This window comes from Diadema antillarum, unplaced genomic scaffold (assembly GCF_040938485.1).
Source record: "Diadema antillarum isolate AM-2024a unplaced genomic scaffold, OU_Dant_1.0 seq00001237_RagTag, whole genome shotgun sequence".
Taxonomy (NCBI): domain Eukaryota; kingdom Metazoa; phylum Echinodermata; class Echinoidea; order Diadematoida; family Diadematidae; genus Diadema; species Diadema antillarum.
This window is the reverse complement of record NW_027272024.1, coordinates 151,166-170,084: the sequence shown is the minus strand read 5'-3', so window position 1 is coordinate 170,084 and position 18,919 is coordinate 151,166. Positions and strand designations below refer to the sequence as shown.

Genomic DNA, 18,919 nt, shown 5'->3' with positions numbered 1-18,919 from the left:
TTGAAGTCCTCTTTCTTTTTATATTATGTTTTTTTCAGTCAAAATAGATTTGACTTATGCAAGGTTGACTGTATGATGTTATGTGCTGTGGAAGATATTGATGTCTTCCTTGACTTCCTTGTGTAAAAAGGCATCCTGCCCACTGAATGTCACCAATGCAGGATGGATTCACACATACACCGTACACACTTTTATAACAGGCACACATACAGTCAAATGGCTCAATTTTAAAGGGATGTTAAAAGTTAAAAGCCCAATTCTCATCTCCACCAATACTGTATGTATTGGTGGAGATGAGAATTGGGCTTATAACTTTTTGCGAGATATAAAGAAAACACTTGTGAAATAGTACAGAGCATACCATTTTAAGAAGAAATCAAAGTTTATTTGATGAAAATCGGGTTTGAAATGACTAAAACACCCAAAAACAAAGTAAAACAAAGCGATCATAGTAAAATGTGGGTCCCACACTCTATTAGAATCGCTCTGTTTTGGATATCTCGGCCATTTCAAAACCAATTTTCGTCAAATAAATGTTGAATTCCTCATGGAATCACATGCTCTTTCATATTTCATATGAGGTTTCTCATTATCTCACAAAAAAAATGTTAGAAACCTGAAATTAGGTCTCAACCAAAACTATACGATCTCTTTCATACTTATGATGAAATTAGCTGAATCAGGTCTCATCCTGGGTTTGCATCTTTAAAATAAAGACATAAATTGAATGGTTTTCGGTCATGGAATGTTTTCCAGGGACATGACAGGTAATGTGTACACGCACACAAGCACACACACGCACACACACACACACACACACGCACACACACACATTGGGGGGGGGGGGTTCTTTACTGGTTTTTCTCACTCACTCGTAACCACGAGAGTGCACACACAAACACACACACTTTCACACAGGCAAAGCCATTCATACATGCTGCCACTGCAAATAAAACAGTAATCACTTAAATATGCTTACTAAATGCACCACATACAAGACAGTTAATATGTAATCTACATTAGAGTGTGATTAGAAGACACAGGAAGGATTTTACAGACTCGAATGTACATTTTCCTTAACTTTATTTGACCTGCAGGCATGGACCAGAATGCACAGGTGGAAGGTAGTGCCATTTCTTGGGTCCTTAGAGCATACAACATTTCTTTTTGAACCTCAAGAGATTACAACAGAAGTCACCATACAAAAGGAGTGCTTGTTTTACAAGATTTTTTTTTCCTCGAATGTTGCTAATACTTTGATCCGTAAACCATGATACAGCATACAATGAAGACATTATACACTACACATATATGGTGCCCATTATTGTACTTGCTGTTCGCCATGACCAAATGTTACTCACAAATGCCGATTGAGTGAAAGATTAGCTGACATGAATGCTCTATTGTTCCTTCTTGTCTTGTTTTTTATTTCTTGTGAAAGAACATTACTATATTTTTCCTTTCTGTATCCTCTGGCTCTTATTGGGGTTTGTGGTATGGTAGAAATGTGTCCTGCCTTTGTGCTTCAGGTACATGAGTGTTTATTGCACCAAAAATCACAGAGACTTGTCATGCTAGGGGTGATCCATGCCTTGAGGACTGTACCATTACTTAATGGAAACCAGCATCTCTGTCCTTGTCAAGATGCATGGTTGTATCCATGCTATCGCTGCAATAATAAATTAAGCAAAAGGCACTGCTAGCAGTAAAACGCACCCCTACATTTTTATGTCAGGTTACGTTTGCCTAAAAAGAATGTAAACCATACACCAATCCTCGAGTACCCCTATGGAAGTTTGGGTTTTTGTACACGTTACAGCCAATAGTAGCAGCTGACATCACCCTTGACAATAAGTTATTACAGATAATTCTTGTTCAATCATCAAAATGTACTGTTCATCAAAGTTTGCCCTGGGCTTTGATCTTTTGATTCAAGCCTTCCACTTGGTGGAACTTTCACACAATACAAATAGATACATCCATGGCTTCATGTTTACACAAGTACATTTACAGATAGGTTGGTTATTAGCTGGCAAAGTCCCATTCATTTCCTCCTTTGTATGGTTTTGTTCAACAAAAAAAGATTCACACACATTTTTACCTTTCGCCAATGTAGTTACTGATGTTATCGTACGAAAGACTTGTTCTTTGGTGCATGTTTGGAACTCTTGAAACCAAAGCCAAACATACCACTGAGCTAAGCCAGCCAAGAACTTCCCAAAAATTAAACAAGAAAAATCATGTTTGTTTTTTTTTATTCTTTCCTGTACGCTTGAATTTATCCTCACTCAATATACAGAAACTGCTTTGTCTTCGATAATATCTATTTAAATCAGAAAATATAAAAAATGAATTTGCTAACTAGTAGAACAATGTACAGATGGGATAGGTGAAGAGGCCATGTTGTCCCTCGGAAAGTGATGACAAGACAACAGCATCAGCCCTGCTTCTCCTGCTCAATGGCTGGGGGGAAAAAAAAACAAAGGGGAAAGAAAAATCAGCCATTAATATCTATTAGGGGGCCCCACAGAGAGTACAAGTGTATTAACTTTTCTTAGATATAAGAACAGTACAGTACGAGCCGAGAGTTTCACATATGAATGCTTTTACAAATTGCTACTTGTCAGACATTTCATGTGTTGTTAATTTTGCAGTTGCAGGGGTCTCATAATCACTATTTCACCACTCATGAAATACATAGGTAATACCTCATAATCTGAATTAATAACAAGCAACAATACTGGTACTGAACGTTTTTACTCCATGCTTCATCTACATAAATAAGTACAGCCAACCTCACTTACATTGACCTCATGCAAGTCAAAAAATTGGCTACATCAAGAGAAAATATACCACTTATAAATATGAACACGTTGATTCCATTGTGCATGTTAAAATTCACGCGAGTAGAAGCATTTTCTCTGATCCCTTTTAATTCAACCGAGGTAAGGTTGACTGGCGTGTGTTTTGCATTCAAAGTTCTGTATGATGTACTGTATTATACTGTAAAATTTCAGCTCGTACAGTATTCAGTATAGAACACAAGAATTCATTTCCACATTTATACCACCATTTGTGTTAAAATGTCCTTCAAAAGCAAAGAGAAACTTCCTTAGAATCATGTTTATAATTTCCCAACATTCCTGCAAAAATGGGGGGGGGGGATCTTGCCACTGTCAGGTGCCCTGGTTACATATTTAAAGCTTGAAATAGACAGCATTGGGCCTACTAAATTCAATGGAATATGATCCTACACCTTTTTAACCTAATTGAATGTGATTGTTCTTTTAAATCAATCAAATAGTAAAGTCAGCGCATGTACTTTGTCGATTCTCTTGGTTATTTTCTAAAATGCACAGATACAGTGTATGTGATTCTAATAAGAAGTGTGAAATATGCAGCATGATATGGTTTCCATTTAATGCATATTCAAAAGTATTTCTTTTTTCCCCAACAGGATAAAACTACATGAAATAAAGAGATCATCTGAATTTCATAGGGTAATAAAAGAAAAGAAAAAAAAACTTACTCTCTTTTGTTGGTAAGGGGTTCTTCTCTTGGGTCTCAGTTTTCTTTAGCTTTGACTTGTCGAAGGTTGTGACTTCTGTAACGTCTGGCTTGTCGCCCATGTTGCTGGAAGGTGGTTATTCTACATGTGAAACATGTAATGGCAAGCTGTGACTTAATTCATGCACCACCCATATAAGAAGCATTGTATAATTTCAAGCACTTTACAGAAAAACAGTGTTCTCAGCATTATCAATTAATTTTTCAAAACAGCAAAATCAAATCAATCCTTTCTACCTTACACTGAACAAATCTGCTACAGACATTTGTACTCATAAGCCTTTGACCTTTCTTTTCATCATGTGATGCAAGGTAAAGCTTTCCAATATGCTCTTAGTATGTCCTGGTATTCCCAGGCCTAAAAATGTGCTGAAGAGGAACTGCCTTTCATTGAGCAAGCAGACACATGTGTCAGTGTTACTGTAATTGTCCACATAATACTCGGGGAACACAGAATGCATCAGTTATTTCTGGTACATGTATCCACGATTGAATGAACACAAGCAGAGCAGGGATCTGCTCTTCTATTGATGCTTTTAAAAAGAACCTCAAGACCTACCTTTTCAATTTAAATTGACAATTGTTTACCGGTATGTATATATGTACGTATATTGTTTGTTTATAGTTCTTATATCTTCTGTGATACTCTGTTGTAATGTGATACATTTGTGTACTCTGTTGTACAGCGCCATGAGTATCTTTTTAGGTAGAATGAGCACTTTATAAGTGTTTCTCTATTATTATTATTATTATTATTATTATTATTATTATTATTATTATTATTATTATTATTATCTTGTATCCCTTTACATATACAGCTGAACACAATTCTGTACCAGCATCCAGTGGAAACATTTCAGCAGAGGTCCTCCAAAATAAATGCTCAAAAAGCCAAAGCTCAAGATATTTGACAAATTTTGGACAACACATGCATGAAGTGTATCTACAATGTACAATGCATATTGGAAAAAAAAAAAGTGGTATGGACAATTCATCAGTAACTGGATCAGATGAAGCTCTTTCGTAAACAATGTGATCAGAACTTCAGTGACAGGGCAGCATACATGAATACAGTGAAACCCCATTATAACGATGTCACTTAAAAACAAGGAGCTACTTTTTAACAAGGAGATGTCGATCCCATTTTCCTTTGCGTGTAAACCTAAAGCAGAACGGCTTGATTTTAACAAGCTTGGTTAGAGCAAGGACATTTTCAAATCACCATGTTGAAGAAAAACATAAGCAATCTGATGAGTTGCGAAGTTCTATTTCTTGACCTGCCACTTTAAAACACAAAACAAAAGAAAGAACTGCTATCCATTCATTCTCTTTCCCATTCTGCAGCTGTAATTAACGCATGTGCATTATTATTCAATACATGAGGAAGATGAGATAGGTGTACAAGGATCAGGAATTCAACCCGTCAACCTTTCAAGATCGCATGTTGCAAAGAGATTTTCAGAAGAGAAATAGGCAAGGCCTTTTTTCTCTCTTTCGTATCAATTCACAAATGATTCTTTTCATTCTTTCTCAGTACTAATGATCTATATTGTAATAACAATGTGAAAACTGGTCAAAGGTTTGGTTAATGGGTGTATGACTTCATGTTTATGTTTTTCTTTGTTGTTTAATGCATACAGTTATTGCAAGAAACAGGTTATAACAGTACAGTCGGGCCTGTCTGAGATAAAGACCACTCGAGGGAGACGCAAAGTGGTTTACAGAGTCGACCAGTCAAATCCATCTATGACCCCATTTTGAATCCCCCCCCCCCCCCCCCACAACCAACACTGTATAATCTAATCACATGTATATGTGAGCCTTGTTTTTTTATTCTACAACAGAGTGTAAAAATTAATTGAATCACGAATGTGACCACCTCCTTCTTACATTCTTTTTCCTTGAAAATCAATTGATAACTATACAAGATTTATTCATGAAATTCTATATATTTTCACAATTTTCTAATTAAAAATAAGGAAACAATTTTTTAAAGAGCCAAAAAAAAAATTTATTGCACATTTTTAGTGCAAATATCTATTTTGGTGTACAAGTGTAATTGTTAACGAGCCTGCCACATATCAAACCTTGAAATGTGAAGTGTGAAAATTTTAGCATATCGATCCACCAGCTTGCAGCATCATCCAGCTCATATTGTTACAAATTACTGAGTGTAAGAAACATTCCCTCTAGGTATTCTTTTCATTCTATAGTGTGGATTTACAGGGTGTTCAGATGCAAAAAATTTATGCAAGAACGGTATAGCTATACCAAAACGGTATAGCTAGATGATGGATTTACACATCTGAACGCTAACGAAACGACGTATAACGAAACAATGCATAGTGAAACTACGGTCAGAGCATCGTTTCGAACTAGAACTCGATAACAAATCAGCATTCCATCGTGTCCATTGTACATCTGAATGTATGGCGACCATAGAACGGTATAACTGGACAGGGCTTAAGGGTGTGTACAGTTCTGGTCGAGGTGAAGATTTAGCTTTTAACGTTTTGTGAGATATTCAGAAACCACTCTATGAGATGTCAAAGAGCATGCAGTTCTAAGGGGTATCAAAAGTTTATTCGATGAAAATCGGTGTTGAAATGGCTGAGATATCCAAAAACAAGGTGAAACAAAGAGATACTAATAAAGTTGGGGCATGTCGCCTTTTATTATTAGTACTTTTTTGGATATCTCAGCCATTTGAAAACCAATTTTCATCAAATAAACGTTGAATCCTTCTTAAAATGATATGCTCTTTCATATTTCATAAGAGGCTTTTCATTATCTCACTTAGGAGTGTTCAAAACATGAATCCCTACCTCAACCAGTACTGTACAGTCCCTTTAATGCAAGAAAGGTGACCCTTGCACCCTATTCCTGTCACTCATGACCATAACAGCATGCGCAGTGAGAAACTGCACATCTATACGATGTTCTCCAGAATAGTCGAAATTAGCGTCTGAATGGTCTGTCGGCTATACGACGATTCTTTATACGTCGTTTCTTTATCGAGTTTTGGTATAAACTGGCTTGCGTCTGAACAGGGGGTTTGTGACAATTCATGATTGAATCTAGACGTTTTCTTAGGCTTAGCATAGGATTCGGTCGCTTCAAACTGTGGTTTGAAGCGACCACTATTGGACTGCCATGTTTGTGTTTGGATATCATGATTTCGCAGTGGATCAACTGTGTTTTAGGCCTGCACACAAAGTGAATGACTGTTCACAGCTCCGCTGATGGGGCAGGCAGTCATTGTAGCAATGTTATCCCCCACAATGGGCGACAAAATTGGCGGTCGCTGGTCACATAAGACAGGTGGTCACTATACATACACAGGTATTTAGTACATAGTACATAAATTGGCTGTGGGGGAATTATAGTGTAGTTATTGGGGACGGGTAGTCATTGAAAACAGGTAGTCATTAAGGTAGGTTTGACTGTATCAGCAGTCCAACAGAGTTTCACTGTCCACTGAAAGACATGCAGGCACTAGCACACCTTCTGGTATAACCAACGCTTACAAGCACACAAAAATTCTTTCACGACAGGTTCTTGTAAATTCCAAACACATACCTGTCCATCATGTGGCAGTATAAATATTGACAAACGGAATAAATTTACATCCACATTTACAAAATAGGGACTTCTTTATTCAAAAAAAGGGGGAATTTTCATAATAAAAAGGAAGAATTGGAAGGTATGAAAATTCCACATTTGGGGGATATACACTGGAAAGTGACCAACTCAATAGCACCACTGAGAATATGAAAAAGAGACAACCTCCTGCAGTTCTTGGTAATGCATGCAGAATTTCACCCTCAAGAAGCATCCGATTCTTCAGAATCATAAATCCGTGTCTATCATACCATGTCTTCACTGAAGTGTAATTTGCTGGTTAGAGGTCAACATGTTTGCCTTCTTTCATATGATGATGATGATGGACGTGTGACAATCCTATTTCCTTTTATCCTGTATTCCTATCCACATAGTAGGTAAGTACAATAAATGCAGTTTCAATTTGCTGATGCTTGGCATGGTGGAGACATAAATTCTTTGAACTTTCTCCTCAAGTTTTAAACAAAACCAGGGAACAAGACTTCATTTGTGGAGCCAGAGCTGCCTTCACAACCTAAGATCTTTTAACTTCCATCAGAGGTCAGTGTTATCACTTGACAGGTACCACCTGTATAACTATAGGAGCACTCTGACAGTGCAGACCTCTGCCAAGCAGCTCATTTCCACCACTGATCTTGTTCTTCCGTAGAGATCAGTGATTTTTACCCGTGATACGTATGTATGCTGAAAATCGCCCAATTTCCCATAATAGAAACCTTTTGTTACGTCATCAATGCCAGCTGCGCGGCACGCCTCGCCCCTCGCCCTGGACCAGAAACTAGAGCACGCCTCTAGTGTGCCTATGAAGACCTCAAAAATACGCAGCTTGAACTCCCAAGTTCATTGACCCTACCTGCCAAAATATTGAAAATCCTTAAAGTCCATAAAAATTCAAGGATCACTACCAAAATTAATCATCTGTTCCTTGTGTCATTATCAACCTTTTCTGCAAGTTTCATCCAACTCCGTTCCCACCTTTTTGAGTTATTTTGCACACAGACAAACAAACCAACAGTAAGGAAAACATAACCTCCTCCCTTGGTGGAGGTAACAACTTAAAGGTAGGGGATACCTTTTACAGACCTCCCAAAATGCAGCAAAACATTAAATATGAACCTCAGGGGACTTGCTTAGGCCACTGCTTAGAAATTTGGAAGTCAACAGTTATCTAAAATTTGAATAATGCACAAAACTCAACTACTCAGTAGTTCTGTGTGACAGCCACACTTAAGCCTTTTTGTTGCATTCTTCTGTATTTGTGATCTATAAACACAAATCTAAAAGTACAAGAGCTGATGTAATAACATATAGAGTGTGTGGTAAGAATGTATATAGAAATGTTTGTGTTGATGAACTTTCTTCACAAAATATACATGATGGACACACATGCAGTACATGGGTCTGCAAAGGTAGCCTAGTAATGTATTGGAATTTACGGTGAGCCCCGAAAACAATTCAATTCAAAATCTAACCGTCAAAAAAATGAACTAAATGTTACCTTCCACTTTTAATACTTTATGGGAGTTTCTAAAATGATATTCTCTTCAACATACCACTGTATTTATACAACTCTTCATTTAAGGCGTGCAAATGGGATTCCCTACCTTTAACAGGTTCAAAAATCTGTTCTCTGATAAAAATATCAGAAATTGCATGGCTAATTGCCCCAATCACAAATTAAATGGATCACCTTATTTGTCACTTACGACAAATTTCTAAAGTGTAGTGTTAACCTGATAATTTTGGCATGGACCTAATATAACATGGACTATTCACGGCAGTCTCTCTTTGATGTAATGATCGTCACCGACACCCGATCATGTGCATCTTAATGAGTACATTCAGTTGTCTCGACAATAACGATTGTGTAATCATGTATCGTCACTAACAAAAGAATCGTTTCCCTCATTTCAGTCTTGTTTCGCTGATGTGCCTTTTTTCAGACAGAAATGTCTTTGAATAAATACAGATGATGAGGAGCAGCAAACCTGAGATCATTACAAATTTTGTGTCAAAAGATGGGTAATTGCTGATTCGCACATTTTCGCACATGCATAACACCTTGCCTAATGGCAAGATATATCTGTTCTCTACCATTACCATCCCTTTTTGCTCTGGAATAAGCAAGCTGGAGAAAAGTGAAATATTGAGATCACAAATGACAATCATTCTGCCAAAATGTTAGCTTTCTTTTAAAAACTGCCTGCTTCTCCCAAACGATATTGTTTGAGGTATGATTTCCTAACATACACCACAACTGCACATTCACTTTACTTGTTTTTTTGTGAGCTATTTTCTTCTGCGCATATAGTTTTAGATTTCTTAAAGCTCTGTCTTGTTCTTCTCCCGGCTTGCTGGCGGTGACGATCATGGGATCAAAGCAGTGAAGCATGCTAAAAATGTCTTTGTGGCGCTTTTGAGATGTACGGGTGCATAAATTAATTAACGATACAATGAATGTCCATGTGTATTAGGTCCATGATTTTGGACATGTTCAAAATCAAATATACATCGGCTCCAGCATACCTCTGCGAATCCCTACGAATAGCTAATGAATACTAAGAACTTCAAACATGTTATGAACTTATTGTAGTATCAGCAACAGATGCAAATGAATCTTAAAATTTTTGAATTCGTTGGGCATTTGTTGGCTTGATACGCTCTAGCGTGATGTGGCCTTTATGTTTGTTATGCAGCCACATGCTGCAGCAAATTTTGTTGTCCTCTGACGAAAGGTTAGAGTCTTTAAGATGAACTAGACTTAGAATTTGTCAACACTGACAAATTAGGTGATCCGATATATTCGGAAATAAATGTTATGACCATTGACCCTAATTTACCGAGAAAAGACAGTGTCTGATTAATTAGTTATTTTATGAGAAATACGTACTTGACATGGACTAAACTTGTGCAAAATGTGGGGGTGAAAGGGCGTGTTTTTCTTGAGCTATTGCAAAGAAAATCACCGAAAGAAAGATATATCTCCTGACATTGAAACTAAGCGTCAATATCAACCAGGTCTTTGGACGTAATCCCGACTTCCAATAAAAATATGGATCACATGAACGATAGCTCAATCTACACTATATCAAAATCTGGGAGAAATTCACAGAAGGATGAATTAGCTAGTGCTCGATAAAGACAGTCATGTCATTTTTCATTTCCAGAAAAAAATGTACTCCCATAGAGATAATACCTCATTTGCACAGCCAAAATGGCGTCCGACCAAAGCGTCGTTATTTTACAAAATGATCCATCTATCGAGGTCCATGTGTGTGCAAAATATGACATTGATACCATATACACTAATGAGATTACAGAATGAAGTATACTTGACCTTTGACCCCACTTTACACAGACAAGATGGCATCTGCGCAAAAAGTTGTTATTTTGTGAAATGATTCTTGCATGTTCCTTACGTGTGCAAAATATGGGAAAGACAGGACGTGTATTTACCAAGATACAGGATTAAACACTTTTGACCTTTGACCCTAATTCACCTACCCAAGATGGTGTCGGAGGAAGTAGTTGTTAATTTATGGAATAATGTTCGTGACATGAACTAAACATGTGCAAAATATGGGGTTGATAGCCATTGTTGTTGTTGATCTATTGCACAGAAAATAGAAGAAAGAAAGACAAATAAAAAAAAAATGTTATTTTATAGAAATTTGAAGGAGACGCATAAAAAAATCAGAAAAAGATAAAAGTTAGGAAGGGAGAATAAGACTAACTAAAGAAAAAGAAGAAAAAAGTGTCTAAAAAATTTAAAAAATATATATTGGCAGGGGTGAGCCTCGAACAGGGACCTTAGGATCAATTGATTACGAGTCGGATGCGCTATGCACTGACCTATTTCATCCTCCATAGGCCCTGTGTATTAAGCAAAATGACGCTGCATCGAAGCCAAGTGCCAATTTGAACCAAGTTTTTCGACGTGATGCCGACTTCGTATGAAAAAACAGAGGGCACACTAACGATAGCCCAAAGTCTCAGCTACAACATATTACAATCTGGGAGAAATTCACCGAAGCATAAGAGCTAGTGCTCGAAAAAGATAGTCATGTCAATTTTCATTCCCAGAAAAACTGCACTCCCATTGAGATAACACGTAAACTGGTCAAATTTGACAAGATTACTTTCAATCCATTTTTACGAGGTGATGCCGTTATCCAATCAAAATTTTGTAATTACACTTATGAAAGAGCATTTAATAAGCTACAACATACTGAAATCTGGGTGAAAATCGGAAAAGGATAAGTGAGATACGCTCGAGTGAACTTGAAATTTGATGACGTCATTTTGAAAATTTACTTTTGTTATTTTATTAAGAAATTTGATATCTTTCAATCATTTTTTCAGCATCGCCAACCCACAAAATGACATGTACAACTCAAAGAAAATGGGGGGTCACCATCCATCCTGACGAGTAAAATTGGATTTAAAATTGGTGGTTTTTGGCATAGTTGCACTGTATATCGCCACTGACGCGCACGCGGACTTTCAACTTTGACGGGCCCGTATGACGTCATATTGAGTCGGATTGACTTGAAACTTGGTAGAAATATTCCTTGACATTTCAGACATCCGATCCGTGTGAAAAAAAAAAAGGAAATTTCTATTGCATATGAGCTGTGCGTGCATATATGTGCGCGCGCATACGCATCCGTCCAATTTTTTCAATTAAAAAAAAAAAATGCTCCAAATGGTCTGAAACGTGTGCAAAAAAAATTTTGAGCTTGATTGGAGCATGTAAATATTTCAACACGCGCGTACGCGCACGTTTGCACTTGACTTGAAATATATGTGAAGTAAATTTCATTGAAAAATTCCATTCCATTACTGAGACATGAATGAGAATGTGTTTTCATATAATGACGTCATAGTGACATCACGGTCGACTGATCACTATGATTTTATTAGATCTGTCGTCTTTGGGACATGATACATATATGGTATTATTTTGAAATTGATAGGAAGAGGACTTTCTGAGCTAACCTCTTTTTATCCAGAAATAAAGAAGAAGAAGAAGAAAAACAAAGAATCAGTACAGATACAGAAGGTGATCCGAGAGGATACTCGGATCACCTAAAAAATGAAAAGGTGAATAGTTCATTACTGTCTGCATTAGACACTGGTTTGGAGACCAGGTGGTGACCTGGTGGCGCCCGAGTCTGGCTGGTTTTGGAAGGTGTTGCAGAGAATCTCCATGTCTCCGGAGACTAGTCTGATCTCCAGGGAGTTGACAAATTCAAACATGTTTGATTTTCCGAGACTCTTTCCAGTCTCCAGCTCCATCACAGAGAAGTCCTCTGCAACATCTCCTTGGTGCAACCAAGTCCTAGAAAATAACTTTTTCCACGAGGTCCACAAGATGTCTCTACGACCTTGCAGACACATTGGCGACTCTCCCACTTGAAGGGGGGAGGGGATTGCCCCTCCACCCCATCTACAGAACAACCCCATACTAAAAAACCCTCCCCCCTCCCCATCAAGATTGAATTGGGCATGTATTCAAAACATCCTGAACCCAAGAGTACCAGGTAACGGTACCATGTAATGGTTGCTCACTTTGTGTGTGCCTCCTTGTTCTCCCTTTGTCACACATCACAATTGATTGCAAAATGCCAGGTGTTAGTTGGCAACCAGACCATGCATTTAGCACACTATTGCCATATCACATGCTCACATTTCACATGGTAGGCCTAAATCAATTCTCACACACTGTTCTGTGTGGTAAGCTCAACACTAAACAAAAAGTAAAAATTTACCCACAAGGGATGCCTCAAGAGTCAGTTTGTGGATTGTAAATTAGTACATGTGAGGCATCCACTATTAGCTGAATTGCAAATCACATAACTCCTGTCATTTGGAATTAGAGATATACATGTAGTTAAAGTAAGGATATAAATGCTAGATTTGGAATTAATCTCCTCATATTTCCAGGGTATTTTTATCTAGATTACAATTGCTGTACAAGGGTATTGGCATTTTACAGTCGATCCATGTGATTTGGCCGGATATGGGAGAAACGATAAAATGGAGGACAAGTTGGCTGCCGGCCCCCGTGGTAGCTACTTAGGTAGTGTACACCTAATCAGCAGTGTAGGTAGGCCATACTAGTAAGTCATGGATTTTATTGTAAAATTCATGACATTATTTTGTTAGGAGTATCATAGGTAAATTACATAAGTTAAAATTGTGTTTGAAATCACTTTTTTTTTCTTGTCTTTATTGCCTGAAGGCATCTGGATAATAGAGAATTATGGATAAGAGAGGGCTGGATAATCGAGGTCAGACTTTCTATGTAAAGCTTAAATTAAATTCTTACTCCAAGTGTATATCAAGCTCTTTGGCAGTGTAGCCAGCCAAACTGTTGGTGGAGATTGCATTTCTCAGTCATCTGCATCCACCACTAAGCCATACTCCGTTAACCCAGACAGCTTGAAAAATCAATGTCTCAAGGCTACTGGAGTTGGCCTTTTCATTCTGTAAGACTAGCGAGACAAATCAATAGCAAAAGTCTGAATACAAAAAAGTACCAAATACAGCTGTAATTGAGGTGTGAGTCATCCATCAATGGCAGGATGTCTCCCTCTCTCCCTCTTTGTGACTTGCTCTTTCTTTCTTTCTCTGTTTACCTCCACTTCTCCTTTCTATCAAGTGCTATCCCCTCCCTCTTTCCTCAATCTACACTCAGCCCTCCCACTTTTTAAAGAGATTCTCTGCATGTACCAGTCACTGTCAGTAGGTAATACATAGGATTTTGACATGAAATGCTCCAAGTTCAGCATTTTCAACAGTGACTTTATGGATGGATGTTTCAATTTTCATCTTGCATTAGCCCGACCAGACGCCGTGCGAAGCACACTTGTGTATAGTAACAGGGCTGTTATATAGGTAATCTTACATATAAAATGTAATCATTTGGGAGAGTTCCACAATATATTTCTGAAGCTTTTTTTTCTATAGATTAATCAGATTCTTGCACATGTGACATCTAACCTGGAATAGTCTTCTCATTCAGCAATGACTGCACAGAAACTTTCAAAATTCGTAACTTTTGAACGGATGGTCCAATTTTCCTCAAACCTTTCACTGACGTATTCTAATGATATTGCTGCATTCGCTCCATCAACATGTATACTACGGTGAATTTGTCCTTTAAATACAGAGGAAAATGCACTGGCCAATCACTTAATCCAAAAGACTTTACATTCACCTGGCAAACAAAATTATGCACAAAGTGCGCAAGGTGGTTAAATGTTTAACTTTTTATGCGGTACTTATACTCCTTTTCTGTCCTTGGGTATTAATAACAAGATATGAAAAAACACAGAAAGGATTTATACAATATCATATTACCAAAAAGTTCCATACTGTGTAGGATTTCAATATTTCCTCTGAAATACAGCTCAAAATTGTTAAAATCAAAACTCTTTGGAAGAGCGGCTTTTATTGGAGCATGGAACATAAAAGCCAGTGGAATGCTTAGCATTCAATTGTCATGTGCTAGAACCTACACATACAACATGTATATTTGCACAAATTAGGAAGACATTCCACTCCTTTTCTAACATATCCATGTACACAGCATTTTCATTTCATATTTTCATGCACACTCTACCTTATATTCAGCTATGCGTCATTTTGGGTGATTTAGTTCCATAACATAACTGCAGATTTGATGTTGGAAGTATGGATATTTATTTCAAGCATTAATTCTCTTCATACATTTCATCCTTCCAAAGCACTGAAAATGCAGGAGTCTTTCACTATAACACAATTAAATACCTTATTGAAAAATAAATTGACTTCACATCCAGGTTTTCCTTACTTTTTAGCAAGATCTACAGGACTTAACTTATTAATTTATACTTGGGAACAAGCATTAATGTATAATTATTCTATCCAATCCACTAGGTCCACAGATTTAGAAGAGAGCAAACTCTATAGCTAAAAAAAAAAAATTTAAAAAAAATCTCTCCTGAAGAATTGGAAATTTAGCTCTTCCAGGATATGGGAAACATGACAGAGTGTTTTTACCATATCTTCATAGAGAAATTCACTACTGTATTAATTCCATGGCATACTATCCACTATCTCTGACAAATGCACTTCTCACATTTTCGCACACATAATTATTTCCGAAGGGGAATACAGGTACATACTGCTATAGCTTCTGACCACACCAGCATTGAGAATTACAGGTTTCTGGGACGAACACTATACTAGGGCTTTCTATAGCTCAGTCGGTCAAGCAACGGGCTAGCATCCAGAGGTCTCGGGTTCGAATCCCGATGGAATCCCATTTTCTTTGCTCATCTTTCCACTTATTCTGAGATTATTGGTCATGCTTGGGCAAAATGTACTGGGTAGTTTGCAGACTTTAAATAAACATGCGCAAACATAAATCTCGCCAGAACTCAGATTACAGCTGTGACTCTAGACTAGAAAAAGTAGGGTGGGGGCTTTACACGGGACCCTGAGGAAATATTTGCCCTGCCCTGCATGCCAAAAATTTATATAACCACAATATCACCTTCACAAATAAATAAGGTGATTTCCTCATTCAGTTCAAGATATCACACATAAGAACAGATGACTTCTGAGAAAGAATGCCCGCATACAGCTTCCAGACCCGCAAATGAAATACATTAAAATCAAATAGTTCCTGGTTCGCTCACTTCCGCGTGCATTTACTAATACACGGACAGCGCAGCCGAATACTGGGCGTGGTCCGGGCCCTCGATCTCATTGGAAGAGGAAGTGGTCCGCATGAAAATGCTCGAACACAGACTAAGTAACAGGTGCAGACTTCAGCTCTGAGCAAGGGCAGTTAAAACTGGACTAATCTTTTTCCTCCTACGTTCCCACGAATAAACATTTCAATTCCATGGCAAATACTGCGATGCTTGGACCAAGTAGCGAACATGTCCATGTACAAATCTTTCAAATGAACATAGAAATCTATTGCAAGTTTACAGTGTGTTAAATACACCAGTGCACACACCAGTAAATGTACAGCCCTCTTCGAAATCATTGTACTTTAAAAAAAGCATAATGCGAGGTGCCGTTAAATTAAGATGGGGGAAAGGATTACCAAAGAAATCTCATTCCGATACAGAGACGGTAATGCACAAAATTGTGTGCATAGGGTGTACCAAAGAGTGGTTACGAGAAATACTCTATATATCTTACCTGCCTGCGCAAGGAGAAAAAATCTGGTTACAGCGTGTCCGCTAGTGTGACGTGTGCTGGTGTGACTACCTTACTGCGACAGAGACAGCGATTGCCACGGTTTTTATGCGTCGTAATATGTGTTGAGTAAACGGGAGAGGAACCTGACTGGAGTCGCTCCACCCCTCTATGAATAAATATAATTCCGTAATTACTTTGCCACACACCGCCGAGTTTGGCGAGACAGACCACACCCTTTATTCCATATCATAATGATAGATGGCGCCCTTCAAGAAAGGCGTACGATACTGTATTACACCTCACTCCCTGTTCTTTACTGATCCGAGCAGAAGAATTTTCAAGTACGTGCATCTACTACGGCAATATCATTAATATTAAATTCGCATATAAATCAATTACTATGTTGTCTGCTTAAGTCTCTTTGCGAATAGACTTTCAAGACTGGATTCTACATTTCCAGTCATATTTTTTTTTCTGTGTACGTGTGTATGTGTATGTGTGTATAATTCGTTTATGCACATGCCTTGTCGGACTTTCATACAATAATAACTTGTTTTACCTTAATCACAATGCTCATGGGTCTGTGGTTTGTCGGTATTGTCAAGTCTTTATAGTTATGTTAAATGTTTAATACATTGTATCCGTGATATGACATTGTAATTCAATCCAAAGTTAGGCCATTATTCATAAGGTTTATGTTCTTGCACAATCGTGTATCGTGTATATTACACATGGCTTGCACACCGGCTATGACAAATTTTGAATTTACAAAAGAATGAAAACACAGGATATGAAAAACACCTAACCCAGAGAAAGTACATTACAGCAAGCATTTAATGCTACTATATTCGACAGCATTTGATAGATTTGGCAGTGGCTTCTTTATCTGAGGTCATTATTCATAAGGTTTATGTTCTTACACTTTCGTGTATTGTGTAAAGTTTCTATATTGCTAAATGTATGATTATATCGTTCTCTTAGTTTTGAAGAGCATAATATCTGTTTAGTGAGATGACGGTAGGCCGAGATTAACAAGAACACACTAAAAATCATTTACCAACCTATTAGTGCAATGGTATACTGTATATCCTCTCTTAAACACATTACGAAAAGACATGACATTGCGTTTGCTGAACTTCTTTTCTTTAATAAAAAAAAAGAATACTTTTATTCTTAGATGTTATGGACAAATAATCCAAATAATGAATCGGAGTTTTTGTTTTATAATTTGTGATGGTCCAGCATTATCTTCAGCTCAATTTCAAAACAACTGCTATTCTAGGTTCGAATCTTTTGGGCAATCTGTATTACCCACCATGTTCCTAATTAGTGTGTAATTGACAGGTGATCTTCGATAATGACCACACTGAAGAGGCTACTTACCTGTGGTAGATGAGATCACAAGAAGTAGTGCAATATATTATTGCATTACTTCTATCATGGGCAGTAAAATCACAATGGTAATGATGTGATGTACCACAGAGATATCCAATAACAACAATATTTATATCGAAAATGACAATGATGATGATAAGTATATTTTTGCATTATTCATTGTTATCATTATGAATATTACTACCATTTTTGGAGTTGAAATCATCTTTGGTGCTCATCAAACCCCGACATGATTTACAAAAGCAAATGTTGATGATAGGACATAAGTTCAACGATATAGGCCCTTTATGTGTATGTTGTAAAAATTAAGTAGCAGGTAGTACATGAGTTTAACACGAAATAGCTGTGGACGTTGATGTTAATTGAAATGACACTCCCGTTTCTGGGATATGGAAAGAGTATAATTATTGACCTAAATCGTCAAGAAGGCGTGGGGAGGCTATTTGCCTTGAAGTCTCAGGGACAAGTCAATGACATGTGTTCTTTTGAATTTCTGTGTTTCTTTTTTTCTCTCTTTCTCTCTCTCTCTCTCCCTCTCTCTCTCTCTCATTGTTATAGGGCTCACACCTGTAAATAAAATGGAATGTCCCAGACCCCTTCACAAATTCTGACCAAAGATACCAAAATAAATGAAGAAAAAAATTGATTAAAAATAATTAATGCAGTTTGGCATAAAACTGAATAGCTGCAGATATTGAGTATGAATTCCTCTACAAACTGCATTCTGGTTTGAAGATGAAAGCTTTTCTTATGGAATTTGAAGGGACCATATTTCATTGGGTACGTGTACGGAAAAAAAAAGGTGATTTTTTGAGTGACAAGAACTCGTAGTCTGGCTTTGCGGACCCTTGGACAGAGTTTGAGCAGAAGAACCTGCCTTGCAAATGACGGATGACAGGGTATAGCTCACTTATTCAGGTTAGTGAAGATGAAACACCTCATTTGAATTATTTACCCGTGTGAGCCCATTAGTGTGACATGAAGATTTGTTGGAGGCAGAGTTCCCGTCAAGAGAGGGCGGCATAGCTGGAATGCTTGCAGGTGAGAGTGCGTTAGTGGAGATGCAGCGCACTCGAGGGTACCAGCCTTAAAAGGGTACCACAGTGTGTATACCCGAGAGTTCCACTCCTGTCAC

The 18,919-nt window shown here is 37.6% G+C and overlaps 1 long non-coding RNA gene across 1 annotated transcript; it reads right to left on the bottom strand.

Moving 5' to 3' along the window:
* Positions 1 to 1,066: 1,066 nt before the first annotated feature.
* LOC139745162 (uncharacterized) lies at positions 1,067 to 16,485 on the bottom strand. The gene is made up of 3 exons (XR_011711874.1): positions 16,390 to 16,485; positions 3,530 to 3,649; positions 1,067 to 2,463 (listed from the first exon to the last, which is right to left on the bottom strand). It is a non-coding gene; the product is annotated as an uncharacterized lncRNA (long non-coding RNA).
* Positions 16,486 to 18,919: the final 2,434 nt, after the last annotated feature.